This window comes from Nymphalis io, chromosome 23, assembly GCF_905147045.1.
Source record: "Nymphalis io chromosome 23, ilAglIoxx1.1, whole genome shotgun sequence".
Lineage (NCBI taxonomy): Eukaryota > Metazoa > Arthropoda > Insecta > Lepidoptera > Nymphalidae > Nymphalis > Nymphalis io.
Genome location: NC_065910.1, coordinates 5208851 through 5216544, shown reverse-complemented (window position 1 = coordinate 5216544; position 7694 = coordinate 5208851).

Sequence of the window (7694 nt, the reverse complement as noted above, 5' to 3'; positions counted from 1 at the left end):
CAACATTTAAACCAGAACACAATATTACTTAGTATTACTGTTTGGCAGTGGAATACCTAATGAGTGGATTGCGCCTATCCAAACGGACTTGCACAAAGCCCTACCACTAAGTATATATATTTAATTTATATTTGAAAATATAAAAAATTGAGACAAATGGCTTTGCTTTCTAATGGCACTTAATATTTATTATATTGCTTTGTTTTAACTCATTATGAGAATAACTAATTAAAAATATTACGAATTTATTGTTTCCCCTTAATTCTGTATTTTATGATTGTAATTAGTTATAAGCTTTTCTGATCATTGAGTGAATAAGAGTTTTAATCACATCTTTTGCTTCATTATATTTCTATCTATTTTTTTTTTCTTTCAAGATATTATGGAACCGTAAACTAAGCTAGAAAATATATAATAAATTCGTTTATATTTCCGACACAATTTCATCATAACATTTACGTCAAAAGATAAAATTTTCTTTTTTTCAATAAAGCAATTATATTTAAGCTTCTTATTTTACAGGTTGGTTTTAAAACGATAATGAACGTGGGATGTTGTAAATAAAAAGTAATACCGTACTTTTTATTTACTAATAACGAACTTCAACGCATAATTGAGTTACATTCACGTTAAAAATATTGGTAGCGGGCCTCTTAAGATTTCCTTGCAACTTCTTAATTAAATACCTGCTCTAAACTTTTAAGTTTCTTAACAGAATATTCAAGTTTCGAACTTCATAAGTATATCTTCTGGTCTGGAAGACCAAATTACTAGTAAAGTTTTATACTTTTAACATCATCTATATATCGATATATAGGCAAAGACAAAACAGTTCTGTACCTTTTTCCTTTTTTTTTGGTTTATTAGTGTTACCAGTAAAAAAATATTTAGGAATAAGAGTAGAAAATAAATGATCGGATCCTGTAAATAAAATAGTAACATTAATTATCTCATCGGTTGGTGATTTACATTTCTAAAAATTTTTAGCCAATAAGGAAAACATATCGTATTGGTACTACGAATGTTTTGATTTCTCCCAAATATTATCGATAGCAGTCACGTCCGAATATGAGAGTTAGTAGGCTATTTTATCTCCTACTGTAATATTTTTCTTGTTGATGAAATCACAAAAGATTCAATGGAAACACAATGAATTGAATTATAGGACTAATATAATGACGAAATATATATTATATTATAAGGTCTTTGAGATATACAATTTTTCAACAAAGTTGAAATGGCTGTGTAACAAATTAACCAACGACCGACGTTCGCCACATAACAAGATGAACAATTTTCTCTCCGACTATGTTGACATAATTGGATGATCTTAAACTTTAGTTTCAAAACCAATTATTTACGCCACATCATGCACAAGTATGAAATTACTAAGAGTACGAAAACTAAATCGAATGAGAATCGAGAACTCGACTACATAATCTTAAGTAATTAATTATTAAGTCTACTAGTTATTGAAATTAGATGTCTCAGGCAGCAGGCAGTTTGATACTGTCTATCCTAATATTGCCGCCCACATATTCACTTACAATAATTTGAAATCGCAATATGGCTATTTACGGGCTTTTATATTTTTGGATAACGTGTGTGGGCTCACAAATTGCGTGACTATTAAAAAAATATATCAAATTTTACTATCTCATATTCAAGCCTACTTGCTCTTATAAGGAATTTCGATTTTTTCCGATTTTTGCTGCCGACAGACCGAAAGCATTGGATAGAAGATCTCAATCAATCAATCTCAAGGGATATTTGCCAAGCACAAGGAGATATTATAGTGCACAAGTGTGTACACAAATACAGGTGTACTCTTTATTCTCTAATTCTCATAATCCGATGGGACGGCAATCCGACACGACCAGAAAGGGTTCACCAACCAGCGCATAACCAACCGCTTTACGTGCTTTCTGAGGCACGGGTCACACACTTCCTACTTCCAGACTCCGGGCTGCTACTGAGAATTTTCTAACAGAAAAACCCAAACTTTTTATTGGCCTGACCTGGGAATTAAGCCCAGGACCTCCGGAATTGCGGAGTTACATCTAGCCACTAGACTAACGAGGCAGTCGTTATATACACTGTTGTTGAGTAATGATAATCTTTATGGTAACAAATTTTCCGAAATTGAGTCATTTACGTGTCAGTACCAATTATATTGCTTCATTAATTACTTTCAGTAAGTGTTTTTGTCCAAAAGCTCGTCTGTACAATACAAACTAATAATAATTTTTACCGCCAAATATAAATACTTTTTTATTACTATGTTCTACTTTGACGAGTAAGTGAGCTGACACAAGAAATCTTAAATAACATCTTAGATGGCTGGATAATACAAATCTAGTCCACGATAATGACGTCATCCTTACATATGAGCGTGAGCACAGCGCTCGGGTACAATAATCTTTAATAATAATTGAATAACTTTTCAGTAAGACGCCATAGACTAATACAAGAACTTTTTTATAGTATAGGTTGGCGAGCATATGGACCACCTGATGGTAAGTGGTCCCCAACGCCCATAGACATTGATATTGTAAGAAATGTTTGTAAATGAACCATCACTTAAATCACCAATACGCCACCAACCTAGGGACCTAAGATGTTATGTCCCTTGGCTCATTCACCCTTCTAACCGGAACTCAACAATACCGAATACTGCAGTTTTGCGACTTACTTGACACGGTTGTAATATATAACAAGTAATACGATAATGAGGTCATGATTACTAAAGTGGTTATTTTAAATAGTTTCAACGACACATTTTTTATAAAAATTTAATGGTGTTTCTTGAAAAATTCGGTGTAATAATAATGTATCCTTAAGATTTAATAAGTACAACACATTGTACGCACGTGTGTGTATACGTGTGGACATGTGTGTGTGTATGTGAGTTTGTGAGCGTATACATGTGTGAGTATATGAGTGTATGTTTAATTACGAACATACATATAAATACGTTCTTAGATGTTATGTTCGTTTCATATAATATCTTGAGGAATATTTATGATATCGACTAATAACTAATTCCATTCGTTGTGACGCATAATAAAGACCTAATTAGTAATAACGTCTCATTGAAATTATTTTAGCGAATTTCATTTTATAGTTAAACCCTGTCTTTTTATTTAAATGGAAATTTTAATACACTTCAATTAATTTATTTGAAAATACAACTTAAATTCAATCTAAAAACCATTACTAAAGCTACAGCGGTTAAATTATTTTACATGTTGGTCGACATATAAAAAGAACTAAAATTCACAACCAGTTTATACTAGATGGAACCGGATAAATCCTTTAGGGTAGACGCGACCGAATACAGCTTTATCAATAATTCCTTTACTCTGGATATTATTGGATACGAAATTCTGATACTTCTATATTTTAATAATGTTTTTGAATTAAGAAAGCTTAGACCAAGAAGGTTGTGCAGGTCCGAGTCGATAAAGTATGTTATGAATAGATAATGACTACTTAAATCGTTTAATAATAACCCTTTGTTTTTTACTGTTTCTACGATTGGCTTCATTATTATAAAGGGTAATGGAATAAGTGTGACTATTATCGACACACATGAGAACTCAAGTCCATGATCTTCGGTGAAAATTGACATAATATGTATCCAGACGTCTTGATTCAAAAATGCCTTTAGACAAGCAAGGTAACTTTAAATATAGGCATATTTACAGTTACTGTAACAGTTAAGTTACATGGCTGCTGAGCTGAATTCTTCTCCTCTTGGAGCGGCGTTCAGTGAGAATTCCTGGATAGAAATTTTGATTTTCCTAAGTTTAAAATCGTAACCGCTGGTTAAGATACACTAACAACACTAACTTATAAACAATATTCAATGAATATATGTAAGAATATTACATATTACACTATATAGTACACTATATACCTTTGGTATTAATGTAAAAACAGATAGAACTACGTCCGTTGTTCCGGCAATTTATCAGACAATAGCTTCAAACAAGAGAGGCTTTAAATTGTAGAAGCCTCGAGGCTTGAGTGGCGACTCACAACGTAGGCTCGTCTCTGACCCCGCTTTGTTTTCTAATCCTAGTATAACTGTAGTTGGAACAGAGAGGAAATTATTAAAAGTTTTACGTAAAACACTGACAGTTTGAAGTCCATTTGTCCAGTCCCATGTTCAGTGGTTTGTGTGTTATGTAATTAAAATCTACATGAACAGCCTATGAATGTCCCACTGCTGGGCTAAGGATTCCTCTTCCTATTTGAGGAGAAGGTATGAGCTTATTCCACCACTCTGCTCCAATGCGGCTTGGTGGAATACACATGTAGCAGAATATCAGTGAAATTAGACACATGCAGGTTTCATCAATTAAAATCGGATTACTCTAAATTGTTAAAACCAATTAAATTGTTTCTTATTTATGTAAGAAAGGTAAACTACTGATTCATCTGTTACCTGTAGACTGACACTGCAAAAATGTTACACAAATACACCATCAATTATGGAAACTTAGATGTCATATTTTGCATTATTATTTTATTTTATATATTATATATTTATTAAATAAACATATAGCTTAAAATATATCAAAAATCATATTTATTTTTAAAAATGTAATGAAAAAACTGGCTCCTAAATAGTAAGTTACGTTCGTGTTTAGCAACACCGTATGAAGGCCATTCTTAAAGGTAACTAGCAAACTGGGCGGCTCATATTACAGTTCAGAGTATAAAGACCAACTGCTTCACGTGTTTTCTGGAGGACGAGAGTATAGTACTGTTTATTTCGCCAGACGAAAAACTTAACAACTATTTTTCCCCGACATGGAATATAAATTGGGAAAAATATATAATTTCCTTGTCATAATATTTTTTTTTTATATAACCTTAAATTCTATCGTGTACCGGTTGTTACTAATAATAGCAACAGTTTTAATATATGAATGTACGAAATGACGTCAGAATTATGTATATATTAAACAAATCTTTATCTAAATTTAATTTAATTTTTTTAAACACTAATATAGAACAATGAGTTTAACATGTAAAAACTTACGGCCTTAGGTACTTGTAAACGTTGCTAAGCAGCTATTTAGTTTAACATTGACATCTCTTTCTGTTATTATTGATTTGACATTCGAAAGAAAAAGACAAAGCCCGTGACACAGCATTGTATAACTAATTACTCGCTTTATATCTTTTATAAGTAAGGCCGTTATGATTATTGATAAGTTTTTTTTTAATTAAATATTATTAAGTTCAAATTTTCATCTATTAATTATTTGTAGAAATAAATAGAGACCAGAAACCAATATTCAATCAAAATATATTTAATTGTCAACAAAATTCTTGCAAATATATTTATTATAAAATAAAAAACCTTACGAGCACTATATTTTAGAAGATACATTTCGTTTGTTGATGAAAAATGTATTTGAAATTACAAAACCTTCAGGCGCCAACAATTGGGTCTGTCGCTCATATAATAAAAAATGCTTATATAAATTTATAAATAATTTACAATATTAAAAAAAAACTGTCTTACATTTAGCCGCAAGCGAACAACGTAGATCGTTTTCTTAATAAATATTTTTTATCAACAACCGAACATCGTCCCAAGTCCTAAGATAAAAAAAAATCACTGAACGAAATATTTAATATGAAAAACTCGAAAAGGCCATATGAAGTTGATCTCAAAGATTAGTTCACATCGTAAAATTTATGATGCGTCTTTATTTATTAATTGCGTCGAGACAATACAAATGGGCGATTTGATTGAAAGATCAACATTCAGCCTAATGTAGACTGTCATATGAGAATTAATTGGTGAAGTGTTAATAAATAACGAATAAATAAAAAATTTAGAAAACGGTAAAGCAATTTTTTTCTCTCTTATTTACAAAACCAGTTTTCAATAGCACCAAAAATGTCGCAAAAATATCAAATCAAATATTTGGATGGAACTGGCTTAAATTTAGTTACACAAATTGACCTACACACACGAAAAATTGTAATTTGAGAGCTTATAACAAATATATCACTGGTGGTAGAGCTTTGTACAAGCTCGTCTGGGTAGGTACCGCCCACTCATCAGATATTCTACCGCAAAACAGCAGTACTTGGTAGTGTTGTGTTCCGGTTTGAAAGGTGAGTGAGCCAGTGTAATTACAGGCACAAAGGACATATATACATATATAACATCTTAGTTCCCAAGATTGGCGGCGCACTATTGATGTAAGCGATGGTTAATATTTCTAATAATGCCAATATCTATGGGTGTTGGTGACCACTTACCATCAAGTGGCCCGTATGCTCATCCGCCTTTCTATTCTATAAAAAAAAATACAATTGCAATAACGTTCTCAGACTATATACACCAAATCCGGTTCTAACTAATAAATATATAAGGGAAATGATTCGGAACTTAATCCATTATTCCAATGGACAGTGGAATGTCTTAGACAAATGTGTCCTCTACCACAAGCTGTACGGTTATTTGGAGAAGTAAATAGATATAAGTCCTAATAATTCCTTTGGGCATTGCTAATATTCTTTACAAGAAATAAATTCAAAGAATCAAAGTTCGGAGTTTGCCATTCATTACAATTCAATTTGGTCTTTTTATCAAATTAATGTAAAAATATTCGCAACTTTATATCCCAATGTGAACTCACCCTTAATAATGTTTATGGTACTCAAGAAATTGAGTGCCATTTTAACAAGATAAACTCAGAAACTATATTTATAAAACCTGATTATCATATTATGTAAATATAATTTAAATTTTGATATATTTTTTTGAATTAATTGAATAACAATTATCAGACATCTGTCCATTACATTCAATTTGTGATGACGTCACTTCTACCAATGTCAAAACCCCCAAAGCTGTAAAACCAAATCATACGGCAAAACTAAGGCAAAACTATGATACTACGAAATTGATCAAAATATCGGTCACTCAGTAATTCTCGTCGAAACAGCTTGCAACGATTTATTATTTGATTAACTTAAACAGCTGTAAGAAATAACGTTTGCTAGAGCAATATTCGAGGAGACAAGTTGACAGCTGCGGTGACAGCTGTTTTCAATAAAATAATGAAACTGTAGCTGCGTATTTAGTGCTTACGAAACAAATATTACTTATTATATGAAATATTTACTTTAGTGGTACGACAGTTTTTTTTTAATAAATATGATATATTACTCAACACAAGATTATATAGATAATAAACAAGCTTCGGAGTTAGTATTTGTTGATGTGCAGGCAGGACATATATATATTAAGGTCACAATTATAAGATTATTAAGACAAATTGATATAAATAAAAAAAACAAATATCATTATAATGACCTCCAGGTCGATTTCGGCCACGAATGCCAATCTTAAGAAAGAATAGCCAACTATGCAGGACATATTAGTGCAAAAGTATGTGCCCAAGTGTGTGCGCAACATATCGATCGAAATGTAAGTTTACACCCATTAAATAGTGCATGCAATGAATTCCTTGTCCACACCTCCAACCGGTACCCTCTGGTAACTAGCGCAGACTGTCGTGGCAGGTAGTAAAGTCGCCAAGATACTAAAAGCAACATATCCTTAATAATAAAAACTACTTACGAATCATAAATAGATGAAAATCTATATTTTCTCAAAGTGATAACGAAAACAATGTAAACAGACGGCCCGTCGGCTTTAT